The sequence below is a fragment of the Lissotriton vulgaris genome, unplaced genomic scaffold (assembly GCF_964263255.1).
Source record: "Lissotriton vulgaris unplaced genomic scaffold, aLisVul1.2 SCAFFOLD_456, whole genome shotgun sequence".
Taxonomy (NCBI): domain Eukaryota; kingdom Metazoa; phylum Chordata; class Amphibia; order Caudata; family Salamandridae; genus Lissotriton; species Lissotriton vulgaris.
The window spans coordinates 594,537-617,017 of NW_028253265.1; positions in this window are offsets into that span (position 1 = coordinate 594,537).

The following is a 22,481-nucleotide window of genomic DNA, read 5'->3' on the forward strand; positions in this document are numbered from 1 at the left end:
GGGCAAACAGCTAGATCTCTGGAACGCCTCACATTGGCCTTCCCAGATGGGAATTCTCCCAACACCAGTCACTCATGCAAAGAACCTGGGGGTAACTATGGACAGCTCTCTGTCCACGGAACAACAGGCCAGGAAGGTTGTAGGCCTTTGTTTTACCATCCTGAAGTGGCTTAGAAAGATCCTGTGGATGCTGCCCATCTCCACTCAGAAAACCGTAGTCAATGCCCTTGTCTCATCTCGGCTTGACCACGGGAACATCCTATACTAAGGTGCAAATAAAGCAGTCATAAAGAGGTTACAGCTTGTCCAAAACTCAGCTGCCCGACTTTTATGCAAAATCCCCAAAACCACCTGTGTTTCCTCCCACTTGCGGGAACTGCACTGGCTTAGGGTGGAAACCGTATTAGATTCAAAACTCTGAACTATGTGTTCAAGATTAAAGCAGGCACCGCACCTAAATACCTACAGGCATTAGTTCATCCCTACATTCCCAAAAGAAACCTACGGTGACAATCAGCAGCAAACTTCTGTGTGCCTATGTTCAAACTTTCTAGAATGGGAGGGAGATCTTTTGCCCACCAGGGTCCGTCCATTTGGAATTCACTTCTGCCCCATATACGCAAGGAGGGGAGTTACTCTACGTTCAGGAAAGAAATAAAAACCTGGTTATTCAATCAATAATCTTGAACAACCCCAGTGAACCCGTTCCACCTTAATGTGCTGTGTCTTGGCGCCGGGAAACCCTTCTTGGGTAACTGTTTGCGCCTTATAAGTTTAAAAAATAAAATAAAATAAATAAAATTAGTTTAATGGGCACTGGTCGACATTAGTATTATGTCCTCTCATACAGGTACTCAACAACTCATGTTCTTGTCCTATAGTTGCTCTAGCACTTGAATTTTATTTACATTTATGTCCAGACAGCTAGTATCGCCTCTGGGTAGCCTCATTAGTTAAGTATTTTTTTTAATCATGGTTATTAGGTTTTAAAACACTGGGTTTGCCCACTAGGGGGTCATTAGGATGGCGGACGGACCTGTGTCCGTCCGCCACCCCTGAGGTAGAGGGACCGTCCGCATGGGCTGCGGCGGTCCCTCCATGAAAAATAGGATGTGACCCCCACCCTGGCAGTCACATCCCGTACCTTTAACCTTGTGGCGGGTGCTGCTTGAAGCAGCACCTGCCGCAAGGTTAAAAATGCATGTATTGCATTTACATGCACAAAGCGTTAGGCACCGCGCGGTGCATGCTGCTTTGTGCATGTAAATGTGTTACCCCACCATGGACACCCCCGACACCCTGGGGGCCTGCAACGGGCCCCCAAACACCAAACACCACATGCTTTTTCACGGCAGAAAACCTGTCGTGGAAAAGCATGTTTCCGCATGCATCCTAATATGGCTGGCGGTGTCTGATAGACACCGCCACCATATTAGAGCTTTTCCGCCGCGGGACAGCGGCGGAACAGCTGCGGACATTCTTTCCGACCTCCCTGCCATCCTAATCTTTTCAATCACCGCTGCAGTGAATCCGCATCCTCCAGGCCGGCGGTGGCTTCCGCCGGCCCGGAGGATGCGGATTCACCGCAATCCTAATCGGTCCCTAGGTTAGGTATCATTGAAGCACTGCACTTTATAGATGAATGGACAATCTAGATACAAAGGTATATAGAAATCAAGCTTGTCACAGTAACAGGCAGGATTCTGTTCCTGTTATTAATGAAATAACAGGTGGATATTAGAGTTGTTCATGTAATATACATTCCGAAGAGGATGTATCTCCTTTGAACTGTCACGAGCACCAGCATTTATATAAGCACTAGCACTTTTATATGAGAAGTAGAAGTCTGTAATTATTTTTGATGGCATTAAGGTTATTATGAACAAATTACATTTTACAATTCCAGTTCTGTAAATATCTTTTCAATGTAATATCTATTAGTACATCAGCAACAATTTGATTATTTTTCCATTACTGTTGTATATATCGTATTCACAAACAATATATGAGGCTGATATTTTGAACTGCGATGTATTACGATATTTTTGCTAGTCTGTCGTCTTTATCTATTAACATTGCATATATATATATATATATATATACACATATATATATATATATATATATATACATATATATATATATATATATATATTCCATACCAAAGAAGAAATCGCTGCACACTCCTTGATACTTTAGAAGTTACTTTATTTTTCAAACGTGAAACACACCCTACACGTTTCGAACCGTAGTTCCTGTTCACGGTAGCTTAGGTGATTAGTCCCTCTGCTATTTCTATACATTAGCCTGTAGACACACCCTAGGATAGGGTGTGTTTCACGTTTGAAAAATAAAGTAACTGCTGAAGTATCAAGGAGTGTGCAGCGATTTCTTCTTTGGTATGGAATGAATTTGGGACACTGCCCTGGTCCCATCGCTGGCAACAACTGACCAGTGCTCCCGCTGCGACAGGACAATTTGTGAGATCATATATATATATATATGTATTACCTACTGGCGGTCGCCAGTAGGTAGTTATAGTTAGGATTTTTTTCAATGCAAAATCTCAAAATTCTATTTGGAATAACTTTGGCGCCGGTTGAGAATTCTGCCTGAAAATTTCCTCAAATTTGCCTCGCGGAGCTCCCGTCCTTCCTTGAAAGTTTGGAGGGGATTCCTCAAGCGGGGGCTGAGATAAAAGGGGGTCCCAAAACGTGTTTTCCCCATGTTAATTTCCATAGGGCGGTCAAACTCACTTTTAGCCCGAACGGCTGAATGGATTTCCACCAAACTTGGCAAAATTGTAGGGAGTGGTAGCCCGATGTGCCTTTGCTATGTCTCAAGATATGTGCTCCAGTGGGTTTTGAGTAATTTAGGGTAAAAAAAATATATATATCTATGGCAGAGCCCCGGTACGCGCACCGGGCGCGCCTCGCGACTTGCGCACGGAAAGCTGATTGGCTCTCGGGTGTCTGTAAACATTCCAAACAGTCCGGAGCGGCCGCCATCTTGTGTCTTGGTAAAATCGAGACACAAGAGGTGGCAAAAACAAAGGGGGAAATGACCATAAGGGGGCAGAGTAGACCCCCCCCTGACCCCCTAGGTTTGATGTGGGGGCTATAAATTTCGATTTGCGTGGGGGGAGCGCCCGGTACACGCACCGGGGAGCGCACCGGGGAGCGTACCATGGGGAAAAAAGAATGACAGACTTTATAAAAAAATTAAGCTTTTTTTATAAATTGGAAGTAGTTCTAAAAAGAACTGGTTTTTATTCTATTTGTTGTTTTATATTTTTTTATTGTTTTTTTGAACATTTTTTACTTTTTTTGGCTTTTATGAACAGTTTTATATTTTTTTGTATTTTTAATAGGGAAAAACAAAAAACAGGGATTTGTAAACGGCTCAACTGGAGCAAAAAAAAAAACAGGAAAAAATGAAGGCTTCTTTGTGCATTTGTGGTTATCACCAGCAAGCATGATGAGTGTAATGCTCTGCTCACCATAAGTGATTAATTTCCCACAATGTACACAAACAATTTTGTATCCCCCAAACTTTTGTTGGATACTTGAAATCAACTGACTTGCTCTGGACCCGATGGAGTGGGTTCTTTGGTTGTTGAGGTTGTGCCAGATGATTGGGGTAGGTTTTTGCAGAGTTCTCTCATCTCTGCTGCTGAAAAGTGAATAGGGTGCAAAAGCTGCATATGCCGAATCATTGTATGATTCTCAAAGGAATATGTTTTTGTAGGGTTCCCCCTGGATAGCACAGCACCACAGATGAGACAGGTCACCTTTGCAGCGTTTACTTTTTTTAAACCAGTTGGGATTTTAAAAACACCCATATGAAGTGCTCCTTAGGTTTGTATGGTGGAGTGTTTTCTTGCAGGAACTGCCTGGTCCCTTCCTCCTCTTCCTCCTCCTCCTCCTCTTCTTCTTGACCACCAATGAGATGTTCTGGTGGTCCTTGTGGTGGTGGTGGGGCAGATGATCCAGCTGCTGCTGCTACTGTAGCCATTTCTGAGTAGAAATAGGTAGTAATAGCTCTGGAAACAGGTCTTCCTCACTCAAAGTACAAAGTGAGAATGAGGAAAAAAGGTGGGGGCTTTCATCATTTGGAAAAAAAAAATGTTCTGAACCAATGAAAAGTGTTATTCTCAGGTCACAAGACCAGGGGTTTCATCATTATGAAACCAAAACTGTTATGAACCAATGAAAAGTGTTATTTTCAGGTCACATGACCCGACGCGCTTACGCTACGCGCCCCTGGGCGCTTACGTTGCGCGTTCGTATGCTCGTGGGTGCTTCCGGGCTTATGCCGTGTGGTATTACTGAATTGGTTGTTGTAACTGGTATGGGTATCTCTATTTTTTTGAAAATGTTAGTTTCTATTTTTGAATATGTGTTTCAAGGGTTACATTACACTGAAAGGAGGTCTGTCACTCTGTCACAAGGATGGTGTCATCAGTGATGTCATGAGTGATGTCACTGACCATGTCATGAGTGATGTAATATGTGACGTCATCAGCAGTGCATTGCAGGCGCGCAAGTTATAGTGAGTCCAACTAACTATAACGTGGGAATTTCAATGGTTTTATGTCAGTAAAATTTCCAGCTAACTATAACTGGAGTGAAACCTATGGTTTTTTCAGTGAATTTAATAGGTTTTTTAAATGCTAATTCCTAACTATAACTGGTGTGAAACCTATGGTTTTTTTCAGTGAATATATATATATATATATATATATATTCATCAAATATACAATCCTCGGATTAGAAAAATAAGTACGCACTCACTCGTGTAGTTTAGAAATACAGCAGCTTTAATTTAGACGCTTGTCTGGCCCAACGTGTTTCGCATTATCACAAGGTTTGATCACGGGATGCTGAGCAGTGACAAACAGACTTCTTTTATTTTCAGCACACGTTCACTTCCTGTTTTGTTTTAGGACCAGTGCATTGTGGATATTGTGGTTCGTGAAAGTTTTTTCGATAAAAGCTATATCGCAATTATTTCTCTGTGTTGTTAGTGCCCAGTGTGTTATTAGTGAGAGTTAAAAAAGTGTGTATACGTGCAGTATTTAATGTTTGATAGTATGTTTGCACCAATCACAATCTAGCAGTTACCTTCTCTCTAGTGAGTGATATTCAACTGCATAAAACTGCATATTGTTACATTTACAGTTTCAAAATGTTTGTCCATCTCAATTTCTTATCCCTTCTTTATTTTGTTTCTTGGCTCCCCAGTGAGCATAGTCTCTCTTTTTTCAGTCTCGAAGGAGGGAGTACGTTTCTCTCTTCTATGTTCTCCTTTGTTTTGCTCTCCGGTGAGTCACTTCATGATTTAAGGATTAGAAATTCTTCCTGTTTATGTTAATTAAAGATGGGCATAAAGTTCTTAATTTTGGTTCAGTCCTCTTGGGTCGAGGGTTCTGAAAGTCAGGATATGCTTGGATTCTTTTTGTCGTAAGATTTTAATCCGAACTGCTCCTATTTCCGATACTGATATTTGTTCTAGTGCGCAATATCTCAGAGCTTCCCTATTGCCTTCCTGGTATTTCTCCATATGTTTCACAACTGCATTTGTACGATCCTTATGGGTGGTGGCTCGGACATGTTCTAAGATCCAGTTCTTACTTCATAGATGGTGCTCCCTATGTATATTTTTTGGCACGTGCATTCTATCATGTAGATTACATATTTGCTCTTACATGTCAGGTGTTGATGTATTTTCCATTGTGTGCCCTTTTTGATTTTGATTTCCTTAGTTGTAGCCGAAATTTTACAGACCTTCACAAAAAGTACCGCGCCTAATGAGGAGCGCCACCTAGGGTCAAACTTTGTTTATATATATATATATATATATATATATATATATATATATATATATATATATATATATATATATATATATATATATATATATATATTACCTACTGGCGGTCGCCAGTAGGTAGTTATAGTTAGGATTTTTTTCAATGTTAAATCTCAAAATTCTATTTGGAATAACTTTGGCGCCGGTTGACGAATCTGCCTCAAAATTTCCTCAAAATGGCCTCGCGGCGTTCCGGTCCTTCCCTGAAAGTTTGGGGGGGATTCGTCAAGCGGGGGCCGAGATAAAAGGGGGGTCCCAAAACGCGTTTTCCCCATGTTAATTTATATAGGGCGGTCGATTTCACTTTTAGACCGAACGGCTAAATGGATTTCCACCAAACTTGGCAAAATTGTAGGGACTGGTAGCCCGATGTGCCTTTGCTATGTCTCAAGATATGTGCTCCAGTCGATTTTGAGTAATTAAGGTTCAAAAAAATATATATCTATAGCCGCGCACTGGTTCGTGCACCGGTACGCGCACCGGGCACGCCACGCGAGGAGCGCACGGAAAGCTGATTGGCTCTCGGGTGTCTGTAAACATTCGAAACAGTCTGGAGCGGCCGCCATCTTGTGTCTCGGTAGGATCGAGACACGAGAGGTGGGCAAAACAAAGAGGGAAATGACCATAAGGGGGCAGGGTAGACCCCCCTTTACCCCCTAGGTTTGATGTGGGGGCTATAAAAGGGCCCCGCGGGGCATTTAAAATATTTTTTTTTTCGTTTCGCGCGGGGGAAGCGCCCGGTACGCGCACCAGGTAGCGCACCGGGGAGCGTAAAATGAGGGAAAAAGATGAAAGAGTTTATAAAAAAAAGAAGCTTTTATTTAGAAATTGGAGGTAGTTCTAAAAAGAACTTTTTTTTTTCTTCTTTTTGTTGTTTTATATTTTTTTTGTGTTTTTTGAACATTTTGTACTTTTTTTGGCTTTTCAAAACAGTTTTATATTTTTTTGTATTTTTTTAGGGGGAGAACCTGTCTTATTTAAATTTTTTAAATAAAACGTTCTGCATTTGTAACATTAAACCCTGAGAAGTATGAAAACTTTTCATGAAATGTTTTTGAGCTGCCTTTTGGTGGCGTGGGACAATGTCAAGCCCGTCTGCGCCCGTCCGCGCCTGAACGCCGCCTGCCGCCCGGGATGCTGCTGGTTGCACCGCAGGGGTCTGTTGGGGGAAGTACCACATATACACGTGAAGCACTCCTGGAATACGGGTATGTGCAAACATGCAAGGAGAGCAAGAATGCGGACCAAGCAGCCGGAAACAACACAGCCACTAGATATGACAAGTGCACCCACTGTGATTGGGCTGTGGCTGAATACCCATCTTTCCTTCCAAATCCTCATTTGCCTGCACAGCCACAATAGAGGCTGCAAGATGAGAACTGTGAGGAATCAAGTGGGATAGGGCCGCACACACAGAGATATCACATGCAAGGAGTATATCTGAATGTCAGATCCATCTCCAAACATGCTATGGAAACATGGGACCTATTAGAGGAGACGAAACCCAACATATGTGTTTTTACCGAAACTTGGCTTAGCAAAGATGTCACCCCGGTCTTAGCAGTAGCCTTCCCAGAGGATTACTCAGTCATTAGGCTGGACAGATCGTGTAAGCACGGGGGGCCTAGCGATTGCCATCCGAACCCCTTACTATATAAGGGTACTGGACAGGGTGTATTTCCCCAATTTGGAGCTTCTAATTTTTAGAGTAGAGCGTGAGCAGTCCACCATATGGACAGGCGGTCTGGTATACCACCCCCGGGAGGCAGTAAAAAGGAATTCTGCACCGCACTACTTGATAGATTGGGACCTCGCGTCCTGAAAGCCAATAAGTTCTTACTGATCAGAGATTTCAACCATCATTTAGAACTACTAACCAATCCGCACTCTGACAGTCTTATAGCAGCTTTGGAATCCCTTAATCTGTCATTAAAAAAGACCGGTCACACGCATAGGGCAGGCCATACGTTATATGCCATCTTTTTCAAATATATCTGAGTTGGCAGTTGAGCCCCCTCAAGCACTCGGCTGGACTGATCATTTGGTTCTACGATTCCTGGTGATGCCTGTGCCATCAACCAAGCAGGCACAGGGGCAGGAGATTTTTCGTAGACCTTGGTCAAGAGTAAGGCCGGCCGCATTCGGTCAGGTCTATAGGGATCCCGCTTTCAATTCAGATGCAGACCCCAACCTGGCCTGGTCATAATTGGAGGGAGCAATTCAGAGAGCCCTGGATGTTGTAGCCCCTCTCAAAAAGGTAACCGTTCAGGAGGGGCAGCTCCTGCCCCCTGGTACACTGACACTCTTAGGAAGGAGAAGGCCACATGCAAAGCCCTAGAGAGGAGATGGAGGAAATCAAAGGGTGTCACAGATGAATCACGATACCGAAAGGTCCATAAACTTTACCTCAACAGCTGAAATGCAGCAAGAAGGGCACACTTGGGCATACGCATCACAGAGGCAAATAACTCCTCCAGGGAACTATATAATATCCTGAAGGAGTTCCCGAATCCTAAAGTTGAGAATGTGTCACCTCCCGCCACTCAGGCACTCTGCGATGAGTTAGCCAGTGATTTTACTCAAAAGATCTATCAAAACCTCAACATGGAGGAAGAGCAACTGGTCGAGGGACAACCAACCAGTGTCCTGCGGCTGAATGGAGAGCCTTTTCCTGGGCTCAACTCCTTCTCGTATGTAACAAAGGAGCAAGTAAACTCCCTACGGAGTCGGGTAAAATCGGGGTCACCGTTGGACCCAGTGCCACCAGCAGTCATGGTGACACTTAGCCCGGTTCTAGCAGGTGCGTTCTTCACAATATATAATATCTCCCTGGAGACGGCCATATTCCCTAATAAGTGGAAAACCGCACGTGTAAAGCCACTGCTAAAGAAAGCATCAGCAGACCCGAATGAGTTGCAGAATTATAGACCAATCTCGCTTCTTCCCAGTTGCTCAAAGGTCTTGGAAACTTTAGTGAACCAACAATTTTCCCTCAATCTGGAACAAAACAGCCTCCTGGATCCCTCGCAGACTGGCTTCCGCGCATCACATAGCACAGAGACCGCACTGTTTGGAGGTGACGGACACCATAAGGATGACACTGGATAGAGGAACCCCAGTGATCCTAGTCCTCCTTGATCTGTCAGCAGCATTTGATACCATCTTGCACAGGCAGCTGCTGGACAGATTAGGGGGGATTGGGGTGAAGGGTAGGGCCCTTAAGTGGATAGAAAGCTTCCCATCAGGCCGCACACAGAGTATCCAGCTAGACTCATTTGTATCGCAAACCACAGAGATGGACAGGGGTGTCCCACAAGGGTCTGTCCTGAGTCCTACCCTGTTTAATGCCTACATGACTCCTTTGGCCGATATCATCAGAGGCTATGGCTTTGCGACCATCTCTTATAAGGATGATACACAGCTAATTGTCCCCATTGAGGAGGGCATCATGGAAACTCAATTAAAATTTAGGAGCTGCATGTCTAGCATCGCCAGTTGGATTGAGGTGAAATTTCTTATAACTCAACTCCTCGAAATCAGAGATTCTACTGTTTGGGAAGGCCAAAACCATCTGGTCTCCGGAATGGTGGCCCACCAAGCTGGGTGAAGCCCCCCTCCCCAGGAGCTGGGCCAAGAACCTGGGCATCAGAATAGACGACAAACTGTCTATGAAGGAGCAGGTCAAGAGTGTGGCCGGGTCCTGTTTTGGCACCATGAGGATGCTAGGGAAGGTTTTCCTTTGGGTTCCCTTGTCAGTGAGAAAAATCCTTACCCAGTCACTCTTGGTGAGCCGGCTGGATTACGGTAATTCGTTGCTGGTGGGGGCAAGGGAGGATCTTCTATTAATGCTCCAGGTGGTGCAGAATACAGCAGCTCGCCTTGCCCTTAACAAACCGGCACGGACCCCTTCTGCTCCCTTGTTGAATCAGTTACACTGGCTCCCGGTTAAGAAGCGAGCCATCTTTAAGATGCACTGCGTGGCTTTCAGATCATTACAAGGTAAAGGTCCGGCGTATTTCAGAAATAAAATTAGTTGGTATCAGCCTGTGCGACAGCTAAGATCTGGTAATGCTAACTTACTGTGCTCCCATAGAATACACAAGGTAAAGATGGGTGGTAGAGCCTTTTCCCATCTGGCAGCCAGCCACTGGAACAAATTACCACAGAACATTAGAGCCTGTAACAAGCTCACCATGTTCAAGAAACTTCTAAGGACATGGCTTTACTAGCTGCACCTGCCCAGTGTGACCACCTCCTCGAAGCTCCGAGAGATCCCTTCGGGGATGATTTGTTGCACTATATAAATCCACAAGTAAAGTTAAGTATGTGTAAAAACATTCCTAGGACTTGTAGATTTATGCAAATAATGGTGACCATAGTAATTAAAACAATACATTTGTTCATAATCTGATGACTCTTCTAAATAGGTATGTTCAGTAAATTTTGCAGACATTTCTAAATCTGACATCATATTATTAATAGTCTCAAAGTCCCAATCATCAGAAAAAGTGCTGGGTGATACAAAGTCACTTAAAGAATCCTTGAACTGTTGTAGAATCTTCAACAGCTCCACCGGGCCATAGATGTCATAATCAGTTCTATCCCATGCTATACCATCTGGTATAGGAACGGCTGTGATATTTACTGATGACAGGTCTCTTTTTTCACGATGGGATGATTTGTAAGGTATTAGGACCAAGTTGATTTTCTGACTTGCTGTGTCCATTGTATTGTATTTTCCATCTATCATTTGTCCCAAGCTTAAAACTAAAATCAGCCAGAGCAGGAGAAAAAATACACCTAATCCAATCCAAAATTCAATCCATGGTGAAACCAGATATATTGTCTCAAGTTGATGAAAGAGTTCTGTTGTTTTTTCCTTGAGAGTTTTATTTGCTGGCATTTCTTGGGGTTCACTGGGATCCTCAGAAAATGTATCAAAGTTGATGAAGTAGCCAGAGGCAGTTCTATCAATTTTTGGAATTGCATCAGGATTGTTATTAATCTTTGGAGTTGCATCTTCCTCTGTCATATTGGTGTAATAAGAGGCTACATCATTGTAGACAGGTGTTTGTTGACAAACTGTTATTTGGGTGTCAAGAGGCACGAGTTCCATGGCTTTGTTGCATAGTCCTTCTTTTCTTACTGCAGGTTTATCAAACGTGATAAGTCTTTCAGTCTGAACCTCTTGGATAGTCGCAAGATTTGGTCTTCTGCTACATCTTGGGAGTCCACTGGGCCTACTACTTATTATTGGCCACATGTTGTGGTTTGACCAGGTCGATGGACACGACTCGGTTCTCCTTTTTACCAGCAAGGGGCGGTAGTACTACTGATCTTGTTCCTTGGATTGCTAAAACAGGTACTGCTTTTTTGTAAGAAGGCCAAAATTACTTCTTCACCGCTATCTTTTCCCTAACTAGATCCCCAATCTTTGGAATCTAGAAAGGTCATGCTGGGACAGGTGGTTTTTCTTCAGTGGCTGTAGGCTTTTGTGTTGTGTTACTCAGACTTCTTCTTGTTTCATTTACGTCCTGTAATGCAGCCAAATGATCTTTGACATCAAAGGGGTTTTGTTCCCCCAGTGATGTTTGATAATCGAGATCTTCGAGTATCATTCTAGTACCAAGCAGTAATTCATAAGGAGTTATTCCCCCAGAGAATTTCTTGGCAGATTGTTAAGACTACATTGGACACTTATTAAATGTTTGACCCACCGATCACCGAACCTAATACCTTAGCTGTTATGGATTGCTTTATGTCATGGTTTTTTCTTTCCACTACCACATTACCCTCAGGATAGAAGGGACTATAATACTGCAGTGCAACACCCAAGCTAACCATAGCCTCCTTGTAAGCTCGAGAGCTAAACGCAGGACCCTGGTCAGAATGTAGCGTGCAGATTGCGTATGTGCCGATAAAGACTCGCAAATCCTTTATAACAGTTCTGGCGTCAGCTGAGCACTGGGGCCATAACCAAATAAATCTTGTGCAGGAATCCACTGTGACCATGTTATATTTATAGTTGCCATCCCATGTTAAGGGACCCCAGTGGTTCAGGTAAACACACACTAGTGGTTTACCTGATATCAGAAGGGGCGTCTGTGCAGGACGTTTCACTGTAGAAACTTTTATTTTCTGTCAGATTTCACATTCTAGAACATAATTTCTAGTTTCTTTCCTCATGCGAGGCCACCAGTATCTCTGTTTTAATAATGACACTGTGGCGGAAACTACCTCATGTGGAAATGCTAGCCCTTCATGTGCTGCTACAATTAGTCCTAACCTATGTTCTATGTTTGGGATTCCTCTATCCCTCCCTCCAGGGATTCGAGCAAAAGGAACATTATTTGCATCAGTTATATATGAGTACTTTACTGGAAAGCCTTTCGGGAGTGTCTTACCACTGTCTTTGATTGAAGCAGTGACAGCTTGCATTATTTCGCTGTCTATTTTTGTTTTTGACCGAGTGATTGCCGCTACGGAAGTCGTTAGTACAGCGTCCTTCGCGGCCTCGTCAGCCAATTAATTCCCTGCAGCGTGAACACCATCACGCTGATGACTCAGTGTATTATTTTATTTATTTTATTTTTATTTTTATTTTTGTGTTTTATAGAGCGCGAACATGACCCGTGAGGGTATCAGAGCGCTTTACACGGTATACATTGTTGAGCAAACAAAAGATTACAGTGCAGGGACAAACAGATCAAACGTTACACGGTATACTTTGTTGAGCAAAAAGATTAAGGTGCAGGGACAAACAGATCCACATGAATGGTTGCACTTATTGTCATAGACAGAAACAAAAGCAAGGTTCCAAATGTATTCGTCGTGGGTAGCTTTTGATATGTGAGACGGTAGTCTTACATTAGTCCTACTCAATGAGGAGGTTGTGGGCAGGCCTTAGGCGAAGAATTTACCCATGAGGAAGGTTTTCGTCTCATTTTTGAAGCATGCTAGAAGAGGGATTTTTCTAATGGAGGGTGGAAGAGAGTTCCAGGTTTGTGGTGCTGCTCCGGTGAACGCCCTGTTATAAGTTCTTTTTTTTTTAAGGAGGCAGGTTGAAGCAGTAGGTTTCCTGCAGACCTGGAGTTTCTGGATATCACTAATTTCTGTGCAAGATAAGCAGGGGAGTTTGTGTAAAGCGCCTTGTGTACAGCGCACGCCAATTTCAACTGGATTCTGGCCTCCAGGGGGAGCCAGTTCAGTGCTTTCATGTGTGGAGCGATGTTGTCAAACTTCCTGGTACCTGTGAGTAGTCTGGCAGCCGCGTTGAGGCAGGCTTTTAGAGGCGCTAAGGAGGTCTTAGGTAATTCTGTGAGGGTGGAACAGCCGTATTCCAGTCTGGAGATGACAAGTGCTTGAACTGCAGTTTTTAAGTCTGGTGCATCGATGAAAGGTTTCAGCTTCCAGAGGTAGCTCAGGTGGAATCTGGCTGCTTTGGCCATCGAGTTAATGTGGTCTCTCATATTGAGGTTACTGTTGAGGATTATGCCAAGGGATTTGGCAGAGTTCACAATGGTTGGTGGGCAATTCAGGGCTGTGATGGCCTTAATCCACATCTGGATCTCCGGGTTGGTTTTAGATGGGGAGATTAGGAGAAATTCAGTTTTCTTTGCGTTTAGTTTGAGTTGGTTATTGGCTAGCCAGTGGGCAGTTAATTTCAGGGTCTCGTTCAGGGAGAGGATCTCATTGAGCGAGGAGATGTTGAAATATAATTGGGTGTCGTCTGCATACATATGGTAGGAGATGTTGGCGGAGCGGAGAACTTCGGTGAGTGGCTCATGGTAAAGGTTGAGGAGGGTAGGGGAGAGGGCTGAACCTTGGGGGACTCCGACTGTGACCGGGGTGGGAGCTGATAGATTGCCGTTGATGAGGAATCTCTGGGAACGATTGTGGAGGAAGGATCTGAACCATTCTAGTACCACGCCATCCAGGCCCATCCTGAGTTTGAGGCGTTCAAGTAGTTTTTCATGGATGACCGTATCGAAGGCAGAGGATAGATCAAGAAGGATTAGAAGGCAGGTTTTGCCTTGGTCTAGGGCTTGGAGGGCATCGTCCACGATGTGCAGCATAGCAATTTCGGTGCTGTGCCCTGGTCTAAATCCAGATTGGAAGTCATCTAGTAGGTGGAAGTTGTTAATATGCTGGCTTAGTTGCTGTTGAACACACTTCTCTAATACTTTGGCTAGTAGCGGGATATTGGAGATAGGTCTAAAATTGTCAGGAGAGGCAGGGTCAAGTCAAGGTTTTTTTAAGATGGGGTGAACTTGGCCAGCTTTCAAAGGGTCCGGGATCAAGCCCTGCTGGAGAGAGGTGTTGATAATTGCAGTCCAACAGGGGACGATGGATTGGGAGGCGGTGGTGAGGCAGTTGGAAGGAAGCGGATCATTGAAGTGATTGTTTGGTTTTAAGCTAGAGAGAATTTTTGAGATGGAGTCTTCATTATAGTATTTGAAGTCCGTCCAACGGGCTTTGTTTTTAGGGGAGGCCATAGAGGTAGGAGTGGAAGGGTGTGGCAGAGCAGGAGGGGGTTGGGCGCAGGTGGTAGTACTAAGTTCAATTCCTAATGCTGTGATTTTATCAGCGAAGAAGGAGGAGAATTCGTCTGCAGATATTAGCGATTTGGGGGATTCTTTCGTTGTTTTAACCAGTTTGTTAGATTGGAATTTGACCAGTTCAAAAACTTTTGGGGTCTGTTCTTGGCATTCCCTAATTCCGATCTGAAGTACTCTTTTTTGCAGTTGATGATGTGCTTGTATGCATTTCTCGCCTGGCGCAGCAGTTTTAGATGCACTGCGGAGGGGTGTTGTCTCCAACTTCTTTCAAACTGACGGAGGGCTCTCCTCTCCATGTTGAGGGAGCCAGTGAACCAAGGGTTTCTGTCCTTGATTTGAGTTCTTTTAAGTTTTAGAGGGGCAAGGTCATCTAGAATGTTCGAGATGGATGATGAGTAGTGTTCGTTGAGATCGCTAATCTTGGTTATGTGCAGGGGTGGGGGTAGGTCAGATCTGCATCGAGCCTCGAATTTCCCAAAGTCAAGGTTCTTAGTGTCTCTGGTCCATCGCTTGGGAATCACCGGTTGAGACGACTTTGTCTTGCGAGTCCCGGGTAAAATGAAGGATATGGAGTGATGGTCAGACCAGTCGCATCTCTCTATGGAGATAAGCTTGACAGCGGACTCCTTAGAAATGATCCAGTCAAGGATGGCTCCTTTTGAGTGGGTTGGCATAGAGCAGGCTTGGGTCATGGCTTGGTCATTTAACAGGTCTTTTGCGAGGCATTGACGTAGGGATCTTTAGCGTCATTCCAATGCAAGTTGAAGTCACCCAGGAAGATTTCTGTGGCATTGGAGGAAATCTTTGTAGTCATGATTTCCAGAAGGTGATCAGTGAAAGCATTGTTTGGACCTGGTGGGTGGTAAAAGATGTGCAAGTTACAGAGGTGTACTGAATTGTTGCAGATGGAGAGTGCGAGGTATTCGCAGGAGTCTGAGATATCAGTTGCGAGTTCAGTGATAAGCAAGGAGGATTGATAGATGCAGGCTATGCCTCCTCCTTTCTTATTAGCGTGTCTATCCAGTCTGGCGATGTTGTAGTTGGGCGGGACTAGTATATCCAGGCAAGGCGAAGAGTATTCCTTTAGCCAGGATTCAGTTAAAATGGCTAGGTCTAGGTTTTTGTCCAGAACGAGGTCAGCGATGTCAGCGGCGTGTTTAACTGCTGACCGGCAGTTTATTAAAAGACCAGATAAGGGGTGTCGGAGGGAGAGTCAGGAGTCTGGACAGATAGATCTACAGGCGCCAGATTGCTTTTTCCCACATTTCTGTTGTGGAGGGTAGCTGGCCTGTTTGGGTTAATGGTGACCGTGCTGAGGGGGTGTTCGGGCCGGGTGGTTGAGTCTTTTGTAGTTCTTTTTGTAAAAGAACTACTTGTTCCCAAAGCATTTTATGCTTAATTGTGCCACGTTTAGCGTCTTTGAAGCCATTCTGAACCCAGTTCTGCAAGTATTCATTGTAAGATTGTACACAGTAATACGAATCGCACACTATTAGTGTGGGGAATTTGCGATCAGTATTTTCAAGCGGCATCTTAAAAGCCTGTAGTTCAGCTCACTGAGCTGTACAGTCTCCGAGTGATTGAGTTTTTGTGACCATAAGTCTGAATTTGCCCTGGCGCCAGCGACCTTTAACAATCGCGCACGCAGCACTATAGGCTTGTTTACCCCCAATTGAGAGCTGTGCTGATCCGACTGTATATATTATACAGACGTAATGTTCGAGAGGCAGAATTTCGGTCGGCAGAGGACATTCGTGTTCGTAATAGAGACATTTTTGTGTTTTCAAGCTGGGGTCAAAAACGTATTCAACGTCTGTTGCAGCAAGAGAGTTAACCCATTGTATCCATCTCGGATGTAGAGCTTTAGCATTTGGGATGCTTGCTTTCGTCACTGCCTCTAAGGCAGGTACAGGTTTAACGATCATTATGTGTTTACTCTGCGCGAGAGCTCTCACTTTTGCTCCTGCAGTTTGAAGTGCTGTCAGAATTTTTTCAGTAGAAGTGAACTTCATTTCAGCGTGTGTGTACAAGTGTGATTTGTATGCTATTGGTACCGTTTCTCCTTCATTTAAGGTCAGGTACGTGAATCCGCATCTCCCTGGGATGATTCGGATCACAAGATTGCGCACGTTTTTGCGAGTCTGCAACTGTGTTTTTGTTAACATGTCTGTTTGGACTGAACGCAGAATTTCTGTGTGTGTTTGAGTCCAATTTGTTGGTTTGAAATCAGATTTGATTAGTTCGTAGAGAGGTTTAACCCTTTTTGCGTAATTCAGAATGTACGTTCTTCCAAAATTCAGGAAACCTAGGATAAACTGCAAGTTTTTCAGCGTTTTTGGAGTTTGGAGCAGCGAACATTTTTCTAGAAAGTTTGATGCCAGGCTGTTGCCTTCACTTGATAACTCATATCCTAGAAATAAGACGTTGAGGTGGGCAAGTCGTGATTTCTTAAAATTGAATTTATACCCTTCAGATGCGAACCCAAGTATTATGGTGTTCACTCTTTTCAAGTGTATGTCCAAGTCGTCATCTGTAAAATAGATGTCATCGTCATAAGATAATGCCTCATCATTGTACGTTTATAGAACTCTGTTACCCTGGTTGAAAATAACACTGGGCTATTCTTGAATCCTTGGGGGGGACGGCAAAATTGCCGCTGTGTCCCCATAATTGAGAAATCGGTCAGATGCATGCTTTCAGGTGCAATGTTTTGACCGAAAAATCCTTTTGAAATATCTAATGTGGTTTTGTATTTTTTGCGCACGATGTTATTCATCAGTGCTGCACTGTGTGTATTTTGTACTGCAAAAGTTTTGCAACAGGAGTTTAAATGTCTGTAATCCAAAACTAGACAATATGAATTGTCTTGTTTGGAAACAAAGGATTGTTCATTGACGAGGTGCATGTTTCAATCACCCCTTGGTATTCAAGTTGATTTAAAATCTCCCTGACTTGTTTTTTAGCTTCTTGCTCAACTGGGTACTACCTTTGTGCAGCAGGTTGATTTTTTAACTGGATTTTATGGTGAGGAGAGTCCTCATCTCATTCTACAAGATTTTTATATAATGCTGGAGCTTGAGCCACTGCTCTTTTTCTGGCATAAGTGTATTTTTTGTGAATTTGAATATGATTTGAGAAGGCTGGCATAATTATCTCTTTGCCATGTGGGCACTCCCTGACAAATTCAGGTGGCCAGTCTTGTTCAGCTACAAGAATGTCATAGCCCTTAGAGAGCTTCTCCTAAAAGAGTGCTCTTATTTTTCTAGTTATGTCCCCTTCCATCCGGAGTGTTACTTCATATAACTTGTGGGGTACACTAACCCTGGTGTCTGCAGTTTCAACTTGAATGAATTCATTCAAGTCCACTGTCTCCAGATGATCCTTCAGAATCCTGCGATCTATGGTGACTTCAGCTGCGCTGTCTAGCATTGTTTGAGCCCACTCCTCGTTCTTGAGTTGTGTCCTCAAGATCCTCGGCATGTCTGATCTTTATGCTTGCTACCTTCTTTTTGGAAAATTTAGCTTTTTTACTTTGGGGAACCGGTTCTTTGTCTTTGGACTTGACGCGTTCTTCCTTGTATTCTGACCGTCCTCTTCTTTCCGATTTCTGCGAGGAAGTCTGAAAAGATCGAGCGAGACGTGTATCATTATCTTGATATCTGTCCGTTTTTTTCAAATTATCCCTATTCCTAAGGTTATACCTTTTTTCAGAGGGCTCCCGTTGGGGAGACCTACCTCCCCTTTGGGGAGATCTTCCTCTGGACTAAGAACGTTTCTCTCTAGGAAGAGTCTGTTTAGTCTTTTCCCACTTCTTTTTAGGAGTAGTGAGATTATTTTTATTAAATACCTTTTCAGGATTTTCTGTTAATTCAGGTTTTACTGGTTTCCCACCCAAACTATCTCTTCCTAATTCTTCATAAGATTTTTCAATAATTCTAGCAATGCTCATATGGTTGGTCTGTTATATCTGTTTCTTTTAACTTTTGGCGGATTGCCACGGATGCTGCTTCACCTCTAATGTTAGCTAATAGTATAGCCGAGACCAGTTTGAAATCTTTTAGTAATTTCATACCTAGATTTAAGGCCGGTTCTGGACCGTATTCATTTGAATCTGCCTCAGAACATCTGGTATCACCGCCATGGATGGTACACCATGTGTTTTTGTGTAGATTGAAGCAAAGACTGTACCCCAAGTGTCACAGTCCTCCACATGTGATGCTATCCCCATTGGTAAACAGATTGTCAGAATTCTGTGTTTCTCACGAGGTGTACTATCAGGAAATACTACCTCTATTTGAGTAATTTTTTGAGCTAACCAGAACGGAATTTGTTCCCTCTTTGTGGGTAGTTTGCCAATGACTGATTGTATAGTCTGTGGTGTTATTTTATTTGTGTTCCCCTGGTGAGGGGTGTGCTGAGGAATTTTTATAGCTGGTTGGACCGTTAAAGTCCACATGACATATTGAGCCAATTGTCAGTGTATTTTAATTAATTGTTTCAGCTGAGCTAACAGTTCTGGACCTGTCATTCAGTTAATGTCGGGATGTGGTTTGTAGCTGGCTAGTACCGGCCATGTGGCTTCTGGTCTACCGGATAATGTGATTTTGATGTTGTAGGGCGCCTTTAAACCAGAGCTGATGCTCCTGGTAAGTTAATGGAATTTCAACGTCCTCGAAAGAAACATATTCCGCTGGAGGTTCCTCTAATTTGTAGTAGTGGAACTCGTGTGTTACTGCATTTGCTTCCGGAAATAGAATCCATGAATAGAATACCTCTGTCTGCCGATATTCATGTGCCTCTATAACAAAGATTACTTTACCACCTCTTGATGATACCCCATTTTCTATAAGTTTTATAGCTATGGTTTTTCTTACATTTGCCGGGATAATTATTGCATCCGGCTCATTTTGTTGGAGATTTGTGTCATCTAAGATGCCTGAGCTGCTGCTGCAGCTCTATCCCTTTCATCGTCACTTTCTGACATTTTGTCAACTGAAAGTTTTTTGCAGAGCAAAGTTTCAAGGAAATAAAGATTAGGTGCACAATATTTTGGAACACTGTATCCTTCAACGTTGAACAAACTGAATAACTAATACATAGGATTCTCGTCCTACTTAGTTCTGGCGGATATTAACCTTTTACTCACTCCAGACGTCTATTGGAGTATTTTACGGGAAAAAGGGGTCTGTGTGAAAAGCACGACTGAGTTACTCTAGTATCTAGCGTTAAATTATCACCTTACGAAACGTTGGGCACCATGTAGTGTAGTTTCTATATTCCCAATAGGCTCTGTGCATTGGAATAATATATACTGTAGTTTAGACGTAGGACTGAAGTCGACTAGGTCTCTACCGATTATATTAAACTTAATAGTGAGTGCCAGCTAGCTCAGAGGTCACTAGAAACTTTCTCGAATTCACAAGAAGGGATTAGTTTCTGACAACTGAATAAACATGACAACTTTGTTTCCCAAGAATAAGAAATTAAATCTCTAGAGTCGCGGAAACAATAGATAACTATTTTACTCAGTCAATCGTGCATGCTTTGTTTCACTAGAGATGCAGAGAAATAGAGAGACGGGCGTTTTCAAAAAAAGTATTTATTGAACAGTCTTCTTTCTCAAGCATGGGAAATGAACTGCTACAATTGTAATACTGGTTATAAAGTACAAGGCATATAATACGAACAGTATTATACAGTAGTACTGTAAAAGCATAATTTGGTTTCTAAGCCATAAAGTGCATAAAATGTATAAAATACATACAGTGATAAAATGATGACTAAAAGTACTCAACTGGTGCTTCTAAAATACACCTACCCTGGTGTACCTAACCTCAGTCTAGTACGAGGGAAGAACTAAGTGAGGAGTAGCCTAAGTTTAGTAGTTCTCTGCCAGGAATCTATTCCAAGAATTCTCTAAGAGGTCTAATCAGCTCCGTACCTTGGTTTTAGAATGAAGGAGGTCTCGTATGTCTCTCTCAGGACTCGATTTCCCAGATACTCGCAAGGGTAAGCCAAGAAACACTAGTGCAGGATTTCTTGGCCAGAGAAAAGACAGCGTCTCTCTTAGTGTGTCAGTTGGAGGGTCGGCTTCCTTCGGCACTTGCTGCTGCAGGGCGTCGGGCAAGTAGATAGTCGATCTGCTCCAAACCACCGTGTGTTTGTCTGGGCAAACCTAGGCATATTTATTCTTTGAAGGTGCCGAGTTTGACGCATGTTTGGACTTAATAACGTCACTCAAAGGCTAAATTCTTAGAAAACGCCAGGAGTTCTTGGAGAACTTTATAGTCAAGCAGGGGGAAGTCCTAAGCTGCTGAAGGCAGGTTTTTCCAAGAAATTGTTGTGTGTTCTCGGAACTTAGTGGAAGTAGCCATGCCGTATTTGGGCTGTATGGCTTGGACCAAATATGGTAGTGATTTCTATGCCTATATACGGATATGATAAAGTATACCTATATAAGGGCATGAATCGGGAAATTACACTAGGGGCCTAGATTAATTTACAACAGACTGAGGTAGCATGGAGTGGAGCTGACTGGTTTACAATAAAGTGGGGTTGATTACGGTAGCGTGTAGTGGGGTAGAGTGGAGTAGATTGAAGTCGGGTACATTGGGATAGAGTGAGGCAGACTAAACTGTGCTAGATTGGGGTTGACTGTACTGGTGAAGAGGCAGTAGATTGAGAAGAGAGAGGTAGGTTGGAGTGGAGTGGGGTAGAGGAGAGTCGGGTCAGGTAGATTGTAGTGGAGTGGGGTAGATTAGAGTAGAGTGGGGTAGATTGGAGTAGAATGGGGTGGCTAGATTGGAGTGCAGTGGGGTTAATGTGGATAGATTGGGGTAGATAAGGCTAGGTTGGATAGATTGCGTTAGATAGGAGTTCGGTAGATCGGGGTACATTGGGGTAGAGTGGAGCAAGGTATATTGGGATAGATTAGAATGGAGTACATTTAGAAAAAGTGGAGTAGGTGGATTGGGTTAGATTGAAGTGGGGTGGGTGGAGTGGAGCAGATTGGAGGGAGTGGGGTATTTGGAGGTTAGAGATTGAAGTGAAGAGGGGTATTTGGAGTAGGGTAGATTGGGCAGATTAGTAGGGTAGAACGGAATGCAGTGGAGTGCGGTAGACAGGGGTAGATTGGAGTGGGGTGATTTGGAGTAGTGTGGTGTAGATTGGAGTGATGTGGAGTGGAGTGGGGTGAAGTACGGTAGATTGAAGTGAAGTAGATTGTAGAGGAGTAGATTGGGCTAGATTAGAGTTGGAGAAATTGGGGTGGAGTGGGTTAGATTGGAGTGTAGTGTGCTAGATTGAAGTGGTGTACATTGAAGTAGAGTGAGGCAGATTGGAGTAGAGTGGAGCATGGTATGTTGGGGGAGAGTGGAGTAGAGTTGCATGAGCTTGATTGGAGTGGAGTACATTGGGTAGATTAGGTAGATTGGAGTAGGGTAGAATGGAGTGTGGACATTTGGGTGAACTGGAGTAGGGTAGAGTGGAGTGAGGGATTGGGATAAAATGGAGTAGGGTAGAGTGGGATAGGGTAGATTGGAGTGGTATAGACTAGGTAGATTTGAGTGGAGTAGAGTGTGTAGACTAAACAGGAGAAAAGTGGGATAGACTGGAGTGGAGAAGAGTTGGTTAGACTGGATTGTAAAAGAGTGGGGTGGAGTAGATTAGGGTGAAGTGGAGAACGGTGGAGTGAAGTAGATTGAGTGGATTGGAGTAGATTGGGTGGATGAGAGTATGCTCGATAGGAATGGTAGATTGCAGTGGAGTGGGGTAGACTGTAGTGAAGTGGACTGAGGTAAATTGAGTTGGGTTACAGTAAAGTTGAGTGGGACAAAATGGAGTGGAAGAGTGAGGGGGTGTAAAGTGGAGTGATGTAGAGTGAACTAACGAGATCTGTCGTATGTGTCATGGAATGGAGTGGCGTGGCATGGCACAGAATGGAAGGGCATAGAGTGGAGCAGAGTGTTATAGAGTGAAGTGCTGTAGATTTTGGTAGAGAGTAGTGTAAAGTAGAGAAACGTAGTGTGGACTATGCATGGTGTGATAGTTCAC